Source organism: Dipodomys spectabilis, unplaced genomic scaffold (assembly GCF_019054845.1).
Source record: "Dipodomys spectabilis isolate Male_0828 unplaced genomic scaffold, ASM1905484v1 ptg000059l, whole genome shotgun sequence".
NCBI lineage: Eukaryota > Metazoa > Chordata > Mammalia > Rodentia > Heteromyidae > Dipodomys > Dipodomys spectabilis.
This window is the reverse complement of record NW_024870736.1, coordinates 2,185,604-2,202,955: the sequence shown is the minus strand read 5'-3', so window position 1 is coordinate 2,202,955 and position 17,352 is coordinate 2,185,604. Positions and strand designations below refer to the sequence as shown.

The 17,352-nt window shown below is 42.3% G+C and overlaps 1 long non-coding RNA gene across 1 annotated transcript; it reads left to right on the top strand.

Annotated features, from left to right (window-relative positions):
• Positions 1 to 7: 7 nt before the first annotated feature.
• LOC122108411 lies at positions 8 to 16,312 on the top strand. Its single transcript, XR_006147570.1, has 3 exons — positions 8 to 2,079; positions 12,301 to 12,316; positions 16,301 to 16,312. It is a non-coding gene; the product is annotated as an uncharacterized LOC122108411 (long non-coding RNA).
• Positions 16,313 to 17,352: the final 1,040 nt, after the last annotated feature.

Genomic DNA, 17,352 nt, shown 5'->3' with positions numbered 1-17,352 from the left:
CTTTTTATGCATATACATTATAAGTTAATATTATATCATTTATTTAGTGTTAAGGCACTTTTGTCAAGTTGGCCGTATTTCTCTGGTCCTTTCGTACTGGAAGAAATAATTAAATAGATAGAAACCGACCTGGATTGCTTCGGTCTGAACTCAGATCACGTAGGACTTTAATCATTGAATAAACGAACCTTTAATAGCTGCTGCACCATTGGGATGTCCTGATCCAACATCAAGGTCGTAAACCCTGTTGTCGATATGGACTCTCTAACAAGATTGCACTGTTATTCCTAGGGTAACTTGGTTCATTGATCAGATTTGATTCTGGGTCAATATTTGGACTTTTATAATTTGGACTAGTTGGTCTCGATATTTGTCCTTCGGAGGTTTTTTAATGCTCCGAGGTCACCCCAACCAAAATTTTAATTCCAATGGCTATAGTTTTAAGTCAAGTAGAGTTGAGATTTATTTAAGTTGGAATATTAATTTAAGCTCCATAGGGTCTTCTCGTCTTAGTTTGCTATTTCCGCCTCTTCACGGGAAGGTCAATTTCATTGATTGAATGTAAGAGACAGTTAAACCCTCGTCGTGCCATTCATACAAGTTCCTAATTAAGGAACAAATTATTATGCTACCTTTGCACGGTCAGGATACCGCGGCCATTTAACTTGCGTCACTGGGCAGGCAGTGCCTCTAATACGGTGATGTTTTTGGTAAACAGGCGGGGTTTATGCTTGCCGAGTTCCTTTTACATTTGTTAATCTTTCCTTAGGTGCACTCCTGTGTTGGGTTAACAAAAGATTAGTGACACATTTTCTAGTGGTTGGAGTAGTGTGTCTGGGTTGTTAACTATCAGTGATATATTCGTTCTGATATAAACTTGTGCTAGGAGAAATTTTTTCTTATTACTTATACTAACAGTATCTCATCTAATTGAGATTAGATTGGTCCAGTTGGTTAGTAAGAGTTGAGAATTATTATTGGGATAGAGTACAGTGTAGTGTTGAGCTTTAATGCTTTCTTAGTTGATGGCTGCTTTTAGGCCTATTATGGATGTTAGGTTTATTACTCTTTACTTTAGGTTGTATCCTTTATCTAAAGAGCTGTACCTCTTTAGGTTAGCTTTAAAACTTATAGCCGCTTTAAGTGGAAGTGTGGGTAAGTTTTAAGGTGAACTAAAATTCTTTCCTGGACAACCAGCTATCATCAGGCTTGGTAGGCTTTTCACCTCTACCTTAAAATCTTCTCACTATTTTGCTACATAGATGAGTTGGCCCTGTAGTAGGCTGTTCTAGGGTAGCTCGTCTGATTTCGGGGTTTCTGGCTGAAGTTCTCTTTGTCAGAGTATTTCTAGTTAGTTCATTATGCAAAAGGTAAAAGGTTAAATCTTTGCTTTTGTTTACTTAGGTTTATCTTTCATCTTTCCCTTACGGTACTGTATCTATAGCGCTAGAATTCAATTTTCTATCACTTATACTAATTTGTTGGTGAATGGCTTAGTTTATATGTAGTAATGAATTTGGTATTTTATTAGGCTAGTTGTAGTTCAAAATATTCATTAGGGTTGAAATCTTCTGAGTGTAAGTCAGATGCTTTGCTTAAGCTATATTTTGATTCTTCCAAGTGCACTTTCCAGTACACCTACCTTGTTACGACTTATCTCCTCTCAATCTTTTGTAATTAGGTGTTATGAACTTTTAATTGTTGAGATATTGAGGAGGGTGATGGGCGGTGTGTGCGTGCTTCATTGCTCTATTCAATTAAACACTCTAGTTTTAATTTACTACTAAATCCTCCTTTGCCTTATGGTTTTCACATAGAGTTTCGTAATGTTCGAAATGTAGCCCATTTCGCTCCACTTCATAGGCTACACCTTGACCTAACTTCTTTAGTGATTACTTATTTAGCTTACTTTGGTTCCTTTTTAGGGTTAGCTGAAGATGGCGGTATATAGGCTGAATTAGCAAGAAGTGTGAGGTAGATCGGGGATCATCGGTTATGGAACAGGCTCCTCTAGATGGATATAAAGCACCGCCAAGTCCTTTGAGTTTTAAGCAGTGGCTTGTAGTCCTCTGGCAAATAGTAATGTTATGAACTATTTATGTTTATGGCTAAATATAGTGGGGTATCTAATCCCAGTTTAGGTTATAGCTTTAGTGCTGCAAGAAATTAGAGTTACTTTCGTTATTTATCTTTGCTTGACTTTGGCTTTTTACGGCGGAGTCAGGTCTTAGCTCTATTTATTTGATAGTTTTAGCACACTTTACGCCGTTGAAATATTAACTTGGGTCTTTCGTATGACTGCGGTGGCTGGCACGAAATTTACCAACCCTAATTAGGTCAGTATAACTTAGTCAAACTTTCGTTCATTGCTTAAATTTTATCACTGCTGTATCCCGTGGGGGTGTGGTTGAACTTAGTGTTTTTAGCTGTGTGTGTTTGGGCACGTGTGCTTTATACTTGCTCCTTGTAGTCTTTAGAGAACATAGGGCTAAACTCACTAGCTTATGGACATTTGCATGTGTAATTTTACTGACAGCTAATATTAAGGCTAGGACCAAACCTTTGTGTTAATGGAATCTTAGTGATTCTTCTAGGCATTTTCAGTGCCTTGCTTTGTAAAATAGGCTACATGAACTAGTAGATTTAGGAAATGTATGTTGTGATAAAGTTTTTGATTAGTTAATTTTATGGGTAAAATTATTTGTTAATGGGTTTAGTTAATAGGGATTAGGATGTTGGTTTGGAAATATAGCTCCTAATAGGGTTGTTAGAGATCTTGTTTTAGGGGTTTGGCAGGATTTTGGGTAAGTGGGGGAAAGGGGGGTTTGTTTTGAGTTTTATATTTATGTAGTATTTGGTTAAGTGAAAATTTGGTTTATTTTTTTCCATGTCCTTCAAGCATTCATTAAATATCCAAGAGCTTGTTCTTATGGAGAAGTTGAATGTTAGACAGGAAGTCCAGCTTGACTGTAATTGACTATATCAAGCCTTTGACGGCTTAGCTGAGCCTCGCATCCCGAAAATAAAAAAATACCAAAGGCATGACAGAACAGTTATGTTGATCATGGGCTGATTAGTCATGAATCCATCGAGATGTCTTATTTAAGAGGAACGTGTGGGCGGTTTTAAGTTATATGGCCCTGAGGTAAGAACCAGATGCCAGGTATAGTTTCATTCTAGCTACCCCCAAGTTTTATGGGCCCGGAGTGAGAAGAAGAGTCCTAATGGGCGGGCTGATGGTTTCACGGAGGATGGTAGATTAAGGGACCATTGTTGGGATAGTCATATGGACAAGGATTTACATAATAGAATGGTTTATGTACGTGTCATGAAAAATCTAATCTATCAAGCATTAATTTTGATTGTTGTGACAATAGTCATGTTGTTGAAGTTGTTATGTGGGTTTAATGTTATGCACGGTTATTAGTTTAATGTACTGTACAATATGAATGTGGTTATGAAATAATGCACGATGTACATGCAAGGAATAGTTTAAAGAGAATTCCAGCTTTGGGAGTTGGAGGTAGGATGTAAGTCTTTTCCTTGATGCTTTGAGAGGAGTTATTCCTCATTTCAGGTTTACAAGACCTGGGTAATTTTTTTTTTTTTTTTGTCGGTCGTGGGGCTTGAACTCTGGGCCTGGGTGCTGTCCCTCAGCTCTTCAGCTCAAGGCGAGTGCTTTACCACTTGAGCTACAGCGCCACTTCCTTACCTGGGTAATTTTTATACTATCAAAGCTTCTTCATTTTAATATTTTATTTTCAATGATTCCTGCAATTGGTATAAAGGCTAGGATGATGGTGAAGTATAGGAGAGATGCGATTTGTCCGATGATAATGAATGGGGGTTCAACTGTTGGCCTCCGATTCATGTTAGAACTAAAACATCAGAGACTAGAAGTCAGAATAAGAATTGGCTGATGGGTCGAAATATTAGGCTTCGTTGGCTGGCTGTTTGAATATGTAGGAGTAGGGCTAGGATGAGGATTGAGAGTACTAGTGCGATGACTCCTCCTAGTTTATTGGGAATTGATCATAGGATGGCATATGCAAAGAGGAAATATCATTCGGGTTTAATATGGGGTGGAGTATTTAGGGGGTTTGCGGGCGAATAATTGTCTGGGTCTCCTAATAGGTCTGGGAAGAATAGTACTAGGGTGAAAAAGAAGGCTAATAGGATTACGATTCCTAGGAAGTCCTTGGTTGTATAGTATGGGTGAAATGGGATTTTATCGCAATCTGATGGGATTCCTAGTGGATTGTTGGATCCTGTTTCATGAAGGAACAGGAGGTGAACTATAGCTATGGCAGCAATAATAAATGGTAAAATGAAGTGGAATGCAAAGAATCGGTTGAGAGTAGCTTTGTCAACGGAAAACCCCCCTCAGATTCACTCTACAAGGTCTGTTCCGATGTACAGGATAGCTGATAAGAGGTTTGTAATTACAGTTGCTCCTCAGAAAGGTATTTGACCTCATGGAAGCACGTAGCCTATGAAGGCTGTAGCTATTACTAGGAATAGAAGAATAATGCCAATGTTTCTATATAGGAGTAGGAGCCAATGTGTAAGTAGAGGCAAATGAAAAAAAGTGATGCTCCGTTGGCGTGTATATAACGGATTAACCATCCATAATTTACGTCTCGGCAAACGTGAGTAACAGATGAAAATGCTGTAAGGGTGTCGGGTGTATAATGTATGGCTAGGAAAAGGCCTGAGGCGATTTGGATGACTAGACATAGTCCTAGAAGTGATCCGAAGTTCCATCATCCGGAGATGTTAGATGGAGCAGGGAGGTTGATGAATGCGTGGTTAACTATTTTTATTAGCGGGTGTGTTTTTCGTATGATTGTCATTATGGGTTACTATAGTTGAATAAACGACGATGATTTTTCATGTCATTAGTCTTGGTTTAAGTCCATGTAGCAACTATGACATACTTAGTATATATATTATTAACAATTATAGTAATAGGGTTTGTTGGTGTTGTTGCGAAACCTTCTCCTATTTATGCTGGTTTAGGGTTGATTGTTAGTGGTGGGGTGGGGTGTGGTTGATGATGTTTTACGGTAGTTCATATGTGAGGTTGATGGTATTTTTAATCTATTTTTAATCTATTTAGGGGGTATGTTGGTAGTATTTGGTTATACTACTGCAATGGCTACTCAGGAGTATCCTGAGGCTTGAAGTTCAAATATTTGATTGTGGATGTTGCTTTTGTTGGGAGTAATCATGGAGGCTATATTGGTAGTTTATGTGTTTGGGAATGATGAGGTGGATATGTTGGATAATGTTTATGATGTGGATGAGTGGTTATGTTCGATAGTGATGAAATGGTTCTAGTTCGGGAAGATTCAGTGGGTGTTGGGGCTATGTACAGTTATGGGAGTTGATTGATAGTGGTAGCAGGGTGGTCTTTATTTGTTGGTGTATTTATTATTGTTGAGGTAACACGTGGGATTTAGATAATTGTAAGTGTAAGGATTATGATGGATAGGAGAAATGATAGGAAGTAAATTGTAATTAATCCTTTGTGATTTGATGAGGAGATTGATGCTGATTGTTGAAGTGAGCTGATAAGTTTAGGTATAGATTTTTCAGTTCAGATATAGTCTAATGTTGATGTAGCTATTTTTTGGTTGAAAGATAAATTGGAATATGGGATTAGGCGGTGAATAATTAGTGGAAAATATCCTAATAAGTTTGAGAAGTTGTAATGGTATGTGTTTGGGTAAAGTTTTAGAAGAGTGTTATGGAGTTGAGTTCTATTGCGATGACAAATCCTATTAGTGTAATAATTAAGGCTGTGAGTTTGATTATGGTCGGTATAGTTATAGTATTAATTGGGTCGATGTAGTTCGAGATGATGTACCCTGCAAAGATGCTGCCGAGCAGTAGGCGTATAATAGGGTTTATTAAGTTTGGATGATTTTCGTTGATAGCATTTATAGGTTGGAATCGTGGGTTATTAGGACAAAAAAAATAATTCGTGTGCTATAGGCTGCAGTAAGTGAGGTGGCAATAAGGGTAATGATTAGGGCTCAGCGTTTGTATACGACGTGTTTATTGCTTCGATGATGAGGTCTTTGGAGTAGAATCCTGTAAGGAAAGGTATGCCTGTGAGTGCTAGACAGCCAATAATTAGTGCTGAAGTGGTAAATGGTAGGGTTTTGGCTAGGCCTCCTATTTTTTGGATGTCTTGTTCGTCGTTTAGGCTGTGGATGATTGATCCAGAACATATGAATAACATTGCTTTAAAGAAAGCATGTGTACAAATGTGGAGAAAAGATAGAACTTAAAGTACTATTGATCAAAATGAAACCCAGGAAATGAAAATATGGGGTTTGGAAAGTGGTGCTGTGGCTCAAGGGTAGAGCCATAGCCTTGGCCATAAAAGAACTCAGAGACAGAACCCGGCTGAGTGCTAGCCCTAGTACTAGCCAAAACAACAACAACAACAACACACACACACACACAAAACATGGCACTTCTGATGGTTGTTGTTATTTGTTTTGTGTTTTTTCTTTTTTTGGGGGGGGGGGGGTGTCCAGTCGTGGGGCCTGTACTCTGGGCCTAGGCGCTGTCCCTCAACTCTTCAGCTCAGGGCTAGCACTCTACCACTTGAGCCACAGCGCCACTTCCGGCTTTTTTTTTCTGCTTATGTAGTGCTGAGGAATCGAACCCAGGGTCTCATGCATGCAAGGCAAGCGCTCTACCACTGAGCTACTTTCCCAGCCCATGAGTGTTTTTTCTTTTTAATGAGGACAAAGATATGCACAGAAAAGGAAGGAGGGAGGATGAAAAAATGCAATCATGTTATTCAATATACACGATGTGGGAATAAGAGTCTAATAATCTTTCATTTAATATTTCAGTGGTGCATGGGCGGGGAACTAGTTCTCTCTGTGAAATTGCTCTTCCCCTCTGTTGGGAATTGTAGCTGTCCTCGGGAGGCCTAGTTCTCCACTGTCTCTGTGGTAGTCCTCGCATTCCTAAATCATGACCCCAGAGGCCTAGACTTTTGACAGAGGGATCCAGCCACCACAAGCCTCCTCCTGCCTCTGAGCGCTCTCCCACATCCAATTCACCGGCCTTCATCTGCAAGGGGTAAGTGGACGTGAGATTCCTATGGTGACCGTCTGCCCATTTATTCAGTCTCACAGTGCTGCCTTTCCTTCGAGTTGTCAAAAGCCCCAGTACCCGCCACTGTGAGACTCCAAGAAGGCCCATGGCCTGAGGTCTGGACTCAGGGGACTGGGTGACAACGCTTCTTCCTTTGCTCCTTTGACACTTTACTCTCCCTAAGAGTAGAACACTCTGGAGACGGGACTGTTTTGGCCTTGGGTTACATCACCAATGGGAAATCCTCAGTCTAAGGTCCCCTCGGACTCCCCTTTGGGACACATGCTGGCCAGCCTGCTCTCTCGAGGCCTGGCTCCTGGCCTCAAGTGCAAGCGCTGTATATATTTGTGTAACCCAGCATGGCCGAGTATGACCTAGGGAGCCAATCCAAATGGCCACTCAGCAGCATCCTTGATCCCATCATTATTCGGGACTTATACAATTACTGTGAGCGCTTGGAAAGGGGAACAAAGCACCCCATGTTTGAGCTTTTCTCTATCTCCATTCTCTGTCTCTCCTGCTCACCAGTGCAAGTTATGCCATACCCGCTAGAAGGCTTAGCTCTTAGGACCTCTATGGGAGCCATTCCCCTCTGCTAATCAAACCCCAGCCCCACTCTGCCCTGCCTGCAGTCTGGGCTGTCACCCCCCCCCCCCCCCCGCTGGCGATGATGCCACAATCCCCCCAATTTCTCCCCCTCCTGTTCCTCAGCCACCGCTGCTGCCTCCAGTGGCCCCTCCTTCTATCCCCGCTCCTTTAGCTCATCCTGCCTTGGCTGGCCCTGGCGCCCCGTACTCCTCCTCCCTTTCCCCTCCCATCACTGTCCCACGGTCCTGGCGTCTTCTCCAGCAGTCCCCTCTGCCCCCTCCCCTCGCGCCCCGGGCTCCCGAGGTCTCCCATCCACCCACCTCTCTCTCCAACTCCTCCTCCTTTCTCTCCTCCTCTCTCTCCAACTCCTCCTCCTTTCTCTCCTCCACTCTCCAACTTCTCTTTCTCCAGCTCTTCCTTTCTCTCCAACTCCTCATTTCTCCCCCCCACCTTTCCCTAATCCCTCCTTTCTCTCCAGCCCCCCACTTTCCCAATCCCTCCTTTCTCTCCTTTCTGAATCCTCCTTTCTCTCCTGCCCCTTCCTTTTCTACAATTCCTCCTTTCTCTCCTTTCCCCCCAACTTCAGCTCCCTTTCCAACTCCAGCCCCTCTTCTAGCCCCCCTTCCAAGTCCCGCCCCTTTCTAACTGTGGCCCTCCCTCCAACTCCTGCCCCCCTCCAACTCCTGCCCCCCTTCTGCCTCCAGTCCCTCCAACTCCAGTCCCCCTTCCAACCCCAGCACCTCCTATCACCCCAGCTCCTCCTCCAAGTCCAGCCCACCTGACAGTTCTTTCAGCTTTCCCCCCAGCCCCTCCCGGTGGGGTTGCCCATGCAGCCTCTCCTTCCTCTCCTCCCAACTTCTCGCCAGAGCCTACTAAACAAATCCCACACCCTTCTCCCAACCTTACCACCACTGCTACACCAGTCCCCCTCACACGCCCTCCCCCCAACCATCGCACCACCTCTCTCTCCCAGTCCACCAGTAACTATCCCCACACTAAATTCTCCCTCTCAAGGCCAAACTGTCTTCAAACTCTCCCTCCCAGCCTTCCATTGGTTCCCGTGGCAGCCGGCTGCTGCCTCTGACTTCTGGACCCCAGCCCCTTCCAACTTCCCCGGGTCCCAGGCAACCCCGGCGGGGCTTCCTCCTCCCACCCCATCAGCGGCTCTGGCCCCTCCCTTCTTTTCAGCAGCCCCTTCTACACCTGCCCCCATGGGCGGTCTCTGCCCCTTCTCCGCTTTACTCCCTCCCATCTTCCCAGCAGTTCCTTCTCCCCATCAACTCCCAGGACCAAAGCCCTCCTCTGGCTAACTCCCGCGGCACAGCTTCTCATTCCAGGCTTCGGTCGCCTCTCCCCTTTCCAAGCCCTTCTGTCCTCACTCTACAAACGACTTCTGATAACCTCTGTCCCTGCCTCCCTGCCTGCTTCTCTGTGAGGGCATACACCTTACATTTCCCAAGCCCCTTCTCTGGCTAACATCTTCCCTCCTAGACCCTAAATAAACAGGCCTCTGCCCTGTCTGTCGTTAATCCATCACTGACAGAGGCTGGCTGCCTAACACACTGGCCAGCTCCTCTCTTCTACTGCTCTCTTTTCCCCACCAAAAATGTCTTCTGACTCGCTCTTCTCTTGCCACCATGGCATCCCCTTTTAGCTCTCTATTGGAGCTCAATTGGTTTGTTGGTATTTTTTTTTTCTATCCTTTCTGGCCCATTTCCTAACTGTATCAAGTGTATCTATGGACTTCAAGATTCGACCCTTCAAAATGTGGCTTTTAACATTTATTCCCTCCTCAATTTCTCCTCAACCCTATGAGAAAATTGAGGCATAGTATGGTACGGAAGCTGCTGAGTTCACCCTGCTAGTAGATGATCCTGGATGTCAGGCCAGCCTGAGTCCTCATCAGCTGTGTTTATTGCCTCTGGATCAGGGAGGGACCTGTGGGAACTTTGAATTGTTAACCAACAAGTTCCATTTTATTTCTAGCAATGTGGCTGATAGGGACCCAATGGGGGGGGGGGGGGGGAACAGCTTTCACAATACACAGAGAAAAAAGATACTTTAAATTTATTTGCAAAATGAAATTAGAATTTTGAAAAAAGCAAAAAAAAAAAAAAAATCAATGGAAGCCAAAATCCAGAGTAACTAGAAGAATGTGCAATTTTTCTTTTGACAGCCTCGGGTGAAGGAGCAGCAGCAGAGAAGCCAAGAAAACTTAGGTCCTGATAAGGTAGAAGAACCAGGAGGGAGACATAAAGTTGAGACTCCCCAAAAGCATAGACTTAGCACCAGGGCAAACTGTGAATGGAGCTATCTGTTCCCTTGCATCCTTATCCCCTCGGCTTCTGGAGCAGCAGGGAAGACTGCCTGTGCTAAAGGAAAATATTGCTCTGAAGTTGGGCAGAAAGTAAGTGTGCATGTGTACAAGTTCCTCTTGTTTTGAGGGAACTCAGAAGGTTTTGCAATCTAGGTTCATAGTTTTAAAAATTACTACAAAGCATGTAAAGTAGGCAAGAGATGTCAGAAACAGTGGACAGAAGACATTGAAGATGTTTGTCTTTATAGTCAACTAGTGAAAACACAAACTTCAAAACACATGAAACAAAACAATTTTAAGGAGTACACAATTGTGCAGTATCACATTTAATGTCTCTCTCTGTATGGGTAAATAGAAAATCAGCAACAATGTAGCCGACATGAACAACACTATCAACCAACATAAACTGATATTTATAGAATAATCTACCCTACAACAGCAGACACCCATCTTTCTCAAGTGCATTGGAATGTGTGTGTAGGCAGAACAAGCCTATTCAATAATTTCAGATTTAAGAAGATTCATTGTATGTGATCTCTGGTAGTAATAGAACTACATTAAAAATCAATAACATCCTTGAAAATTCCTGAAATATTTGGTAACTATGTAGATTAACATAGATTAAAGAAAGGTCTAAAGAGAATTAGGAAGGTACCTGAGTAAAAGTTTTAAAATAACATGCCACTGTAATAATAATATGCACAGTAATATCCACCACTAAAGCAGTTTGTGTGTGTATGTATGTATGCATGTATGTGTGTGTGTATGAGCATGAGTGCATGTTACTTCCTGCCTTTTGTTGGTTAACTGGAGATAATATCATAGACTGCCTTTTTGGGGGCTGTATTTCAACTGTGATCCTCATATCTCATCCTCCTGAATACCTAGGATTACAGGCATGAGCTACATGCCCCCAGTTACTAAAGTATTTCCTAGAGGGAAATTTATAGTATTAAATGGCTATCTTAGAAAAATCTCAAAATTAGGTATTTAATTTCATTCTCCTCTAAGAAACTGGAAAGAAAATTAAATTAGAAGTAATTGAAAGAAAAGGAATCATGAAAATCAAAGTGAAACTCAAAGAAAATCTTTTCAAAAGACCATTAAATGCACAAGCTTGGTTTTGGAAAAGGTGGGAGGATGGGTGGATGGACGGATGGATAAGTAAAAACTTCAGCAGATTTATCAAGGGAAAAAAAGAACACAAACTAAGGCATAAGGGATGAGGAAGGTGACATAGCTAAGGATCTTGTAGATATAAAAAGATTTAAATGACTTAAAAATACCTTTATCCTCATAAAGTCAGTAACATGGAAGAATCTGACTAATTCTTGAAATGTGCATGTTACTTAAGCTCTCTCAAGAAGAAATGGATAATCTTCTAACCTTGTATCTAAGAAATTAAAATTGTAGTTTAAAATGTCTGTAGAATTAGAGGGGTAGACCAGTGATAGAATGTTTGTCAAGCATGTGTGAGGCCCTGAGTTCCATCCCCAGTAACATACAACACAACACATACACGCATGCATACGCACAAAAGTATAAAGGAAATTCAACCTAGAGAGGAAGGAGTACAAGACCAGAATAACCCATGTAGCAAAACTACCCTAGTACCCAGAAATGGTACAAGAAAACAAAACTAGAAAAAATATTCCTGCAATATGGTCAGATGGGGTTTATCTAAGAAACGCAGGCTTAACACTCAAAGATTCATCAATGTAATGTTACAAAAATCACCTGAGAAAATCCAGCATCCATTTCTGAGAAGTCTAATTAAGACTCACAAGAACGTCTCCAGTTTGATAAAGGGCATCTACAGACGATATAACTAATGGTGAAAGGCAGAATATTTTCCCCTGATGTCAAGAACCACTCAAGGAGATTAGCACCAATGGCTGAAGCCTGTAATTCTAAGTACAGGACAAAGTTTTGAAGCCAGATCATGAAAATAAGTCTTGTGAGATACCATCTCCAATTAACTGGTAAAATGCCAGATGAGAGACATGGCTCCAATGGTAGAGTACCAGCTATGAGCAACAAGCAAGAATTCAATACCGCGAGTTTTAGTATGAATGCCCACACATGCATGCACGTGTATACACACACGCACACAATGCGTGCACGTGAACGCGCACACACACAAACACACACACACACACACACACACACACACACACACACACACACATAGAATACAGAAGCAGGGGCTAGGCATGGTGAAGTCCTGTAAGTCTAGCCTAAGCTACTTAGTGCAAAAAATTACTCAAAATTGTAAGAATATGTGTTCTTACTGTCTAATAATGGAAATTCTAAGCTACAGTCACACAAGAAATGGAAATACTATTCAAACAAAGCCATAAAGAATTTAGGAATTGATCTGACAAAAATGAGAAAGACTTGTACAATGAAACTACAAAATTTTCTATGATAAGGAAGACTTAAATAAGTAAGATGTGTCATGTTCAAGGGTCAGAAGACAAAGCTGTAGTGAGAGGTGGGTGTGATTCCCAAGAACGGGATATTTGATGGAACACTCTGTTCCTTTACTGTGAAGATCAAATCATAAGCCACATGTAATGAAATGCATAGTTCTACAACACACACACACACTCCAAGGAGAACCTTGGGAGTGTGATTCAGGTCTGTGGATTGTGCCAGTCTCTACTCACTGGTTTTGACAGTGTAAATAGTTAGATGCAATGAGATAGATGATGTGACTCAGGATGTTTCTGTTTTCTGTTTTGTCACCTTCTCAGAAACTATGCCTTTTTAAAAATAAAAATACCGGGCTGGGAAGTTGGCTTAGTGGTAGAGCATTTGCCTTGCATGCCTGAGGCCCTGGGTTCGATTCCTCAGCACCACATAAGCAAAAAAAAAAAGCTGGAAGTGGCGCTGTGGCTCAAGTGGTAGGGCACTAGCCTTGAGCTAAAGAGCTGAGGGACAGTGCTCAGGCCCAGAGTTCAGGCCCCACAACCGGACCAAAAAAATAAAAATAAAAATACCAGCACTTAAAATATTGCTTTTTATGGATGAAAATGGAATAATAAAACCTATTAAAATTGTAAGAAGAGAAAAGGAAAGTGAGTGAATAATATGATTAAAGCACCAAAGCAAGTATGGAATTATCACAACAAAGCTATATAATTAATAAAGTGTGCTAATAGAAAAAATGTGCAGCCTAGGAATACATATACATAAATTACCAGAAGGAGATACAGGTATTGGGGTGTTAGTTCAGTGGAAAAGCACTTGCCTAGCAAGTGCAAGGACCTGTTACAGCCTCAGCTCTAGAAAGGAAAAAAAAAGGAGATATAAGACAAACACAAATTTGAGGACAATGTAGATGTGTGTCACTTGTCATGATTCAAACTTCCTTGGTAAATGGATACTATCTGGAAGTCTGCTACATTTAAAGAAAGAAATGGCCATGAGAATGGAATCAGTGATTGTGGACATTTTGATTCTGTACACTTGAAACTAGGAGTGGGGTGGGTTGGACATCATCATGGGGGAAACAAGATGTTTCCAGTGTCAGAAGATGAATCAACACACAGGAGATATAGGAGAGTTCATTAAGGCATATTACTTGTGTACAGAAGGGCATTCTGCTATTTTCCCCAGAGCTAGATAGGCAGACCAGGTTGGGTAGTCTCAGTTTTTATCCTAACCCAAGGGATAACCAAGTTGTCAATTCCAGGTGCTAAGGAGTTAAACTAGAAAGTGGCTCTGTGGCTCAAGTTGTAGAGTGCTCGCCTTGAGCTTGAAGAGCACAGGGACAGTGCCTATGCCCTGTGTTCAAGCCCCATGGGCGACAAAAAAAAAAAAAAAAAAAGCAATTTATTTGGGGCTGGAAATATGGCTTAGTGGTAAGAGTACTTGCCTAGCATGCAAGTAGCCCTGGGTTCTGTTCCTAAGTACCATATATACTGAAAAACCCGGAAATGGTGCTGTGGCTCAAGTGGTAGAGAACAAGCCTGGAACTCAAGAACAGGGACAGTGCCCAGATGCTGAATTCATGGACCAGGACTGGCAAAAAATAATAGTAATAATAAAATAATAATAATTAAACTCACATTTTTAAAGTCCTATTATTTGTTTTTGTTTTGTTTTGTTTTTGTTGTTTTGGTTTCTGCCAGTCCTGAGGCTTGAGCTCAGGGCACTGTCTCCGAGACTCTTTTGCTCAAGGTCAGAGTTCTCCTGCCAGTATTCTGCCACATCTCACAGCACCACTTCCAGATTGTTCTGTTTTCTGTGGTACCTAAGAATCGAACCCAGGGCTTCATGCATGTTAAGCAAGTACTCTACCACTAAGCAACAGTCCTAACCAAAACTCCTATTTTCTTTTGCTATTGGTTACTGGAATGATGAGGTAACACAAAGAAGTTTAAAAGCACTCTGTCACTGGGGAACAGGTAGGGGGAGTGGCAGGGGGTTACTATCCTTTTAGAGTCAAAAGCCCTAGTGGGTTCTCATCACATCTGGCTGGAAACAGCTGGGAATAATTATATTTGGAGGAGGTTAGTGAGTGAAGTCAATGAAAAGTTCCCACACTAGGACTATTCTTTAACTTCATTGGTAAAGATTTCTTCACCTATCTAACTGGCTGGTCACAAGCAACACAGATGAAAGTTACAATTACAGTATCAAACCAAATGCTTTCAGGAAATATCAGTACTACCAAATATCAGTATACAGTGGTGAGTGGTTACAAGACAGAGACATTTTAGTTTGAAAAGAAAGATTGGTTCACCACACAGTCAATAGGCCAGGAGGCCCACAGGTGGGAAGCCGTTGCACTGGCTTGTGCCTGGATGAGTGCACAGCGGGCCCTGCCTTTTGCACCTTCGCTGTGTTGGCTGTCCCTGGAGTGGCCGAGAGCTTGCCCTGGTGGAGATGGCAGTGAACATCTCAGGTAGCAGAAGCAGCATAGCCCAGGCGTTCACTGCCAGCAGGCTCTGGTGTAAAGGAGCTGTGTCCCAGCCCTTCAGGAAGAATGTCTAGATCAGCAGAGGTCTGTGGAGGGCCAGGGTGTTAGGAATGAATGGAGGATCCTAGGCTCAGTCTCTTGAAACTCCCTCAGTGAATCTTCTGGGCTGAATGTAAGGGCCCTCCAGTGGCTGTTTGCCTGGCCTAAGCCACTCTCCAACTCTCAGGAGGGCAGGCTCTGGGCATTTTATGAAAACCATGTGAAAAGGCTTATGATCAGAAATACCTTCCAACATCTGCATGAAGACAGAAGATCATGGGCAGGGGCAAGTTGTTTACCAGAGGATCTAGGTAAATAGCAGAGGCTTCCAGATGAGCTTGGGAAGGATTTGGGGGAGGAAGACAAGACCAAGCTTCCCAGGGCAGTGTCAGAACCAGTGGATGGGACCCTGGTCCCTCTTAATAAAGTGTTCCTCACTTGATACGTGCCAGTTTTGCAACACAATTGTCTTAGATAAGTCACAACATCTGCTCAAATGAGTGACCAATAGGGTACATGTGGCTGGGGCCTGATGTCACCAAACACATGTTTGATGCATGCTTGTGTATTACCAGTGAAGACAGAACAAAAAACCTAAGTAATGAATTGAAAAACATTTTCAAATGTATTAACAAATATTAGTTTCATTTAATCAGTTTTCACAGCTGAATATTTATTCTATAAAAAATTTACAGATTACAGTTTATATATAGTTCAAACTACTGAACAATAAAGTAGGTCCCATAGACGCAAAAGAACTGTACCAATTCGTCCTAGCTAAAGGACTATACAGTTCTCCATGTGGCCAGGGAGGTGGTCTAAGTACAAATTTCAAAACTGTATAAAATAAGGTCTGATTTGATTTCATTCCTCATACATTCAATCTGATTGCAAACCCAGAAGCCTAACTATAGAAGAGGCTTCTATAGTGAAGAATCAGCCGCTGCTCTTGAAGAAGGCACAGTCCATCCACATGGGGGCACTTTGGACACTGCACTGTACTCAGTATGTGGTAGAGAAGAGCAAGGACCAAAACAGTAAATGGAACTGTCCTACAGAAGGTAGTACTCTTGCTTTGAAATGAGTTTTTGTATTTAATAGTGTGCCAGAAGAATTTTAACATTAAATAAAGCATATTCTAAGTGAATGTAAATAATTACATTTACATTTGATAATTTTGCTGTAATACATCAATCATACCTGCAGACAGAAAACCAAACTGTATACAAAAGTATTTCTCACCCAGCAACAAGAAGCACATATCTAGTTATTTTTCAAAAGGGTCACAAAGGGCTGGGAAGGTGGCTCAGTGGTAGTGTTTGCCTTGCATGCATGAGGCCCTGCATAAGCATAAAAAGCCAGAAGTGGTGCTGTGGTTTAAGTGGTAGAGTGCTAGACTTGGGCTGAAGAGCTGAGGGACGGTGCCCAGGCACAGAGTTCAAGCCCCACAACCTGCAAAAAAGGGTGGTTGGTCAGAGAACTACTTAAAACCCACTAAGACTAGCATATAACTTAGCTACTTAATCTATTCAGTGATTCACTAATACTGAAAAGTAAGTTCTTTTCCAGACAGTGTTTCTCCATGTTAACTGGGTAAGACCTGGACATATTTTAATCAGGAAGAATTGGCTGACATCTTGGCATGAACCCTAAGTGTGTGTTGGGATTTCTCATAGAACATCTGACTTAGAATTTGCATTGCTGAACTGAGCCCCAGATCTTCTTCGGCACCTCACACTCCCTCTTGTTGGCCTGCTCCAGCCCTATCTTCATGTTGCAGTGCAGCAGGATCTTAGATTCCTCCAGGACCTGTGGCCAACAATGAAGGGTCAGAAGCAGGTCTCCCTCCCCATATGTATGGAAGGAGGGGATGACCACAGGCATTTTTTCACAATTTACACCAGGCCTAGCATTCAGAAAGTAGTAAGAAAGTCTTGCCTCTCAGGAGGTTCCATATTTGTGGATTCAATCAACTTAGGATTGCAAATAATCAGAAAACCAACACCCTTCCCCTCATATAGTGAGTGGACAGTCATTCCCTAAATAGTGTAAGGAACACCTAGTAACATGGCATTCATGTAGAAACAATCTTAAGTCCACAGGTGGGTAGGTGTACGATGCAAACATTACACCCTTTTACAGAAGGACTGGAGCATCCCTGGAGTTTGGGGTCCATGGCAGAGGCAGCTGGAACCATCCTCATGGATTCTGTGAGATGCTGGAGGATCTCACACTACATGGTGCTGGCAGTCTCAACCTTGAAATGGCTCTTACACTATTTTCAGCAAGCTGGGTTTCAACAGTTGGCCCTCAGCTGCCACTGGATCAGGCTTCAACCCAGCATGGCTGCCATGGGCCTGTG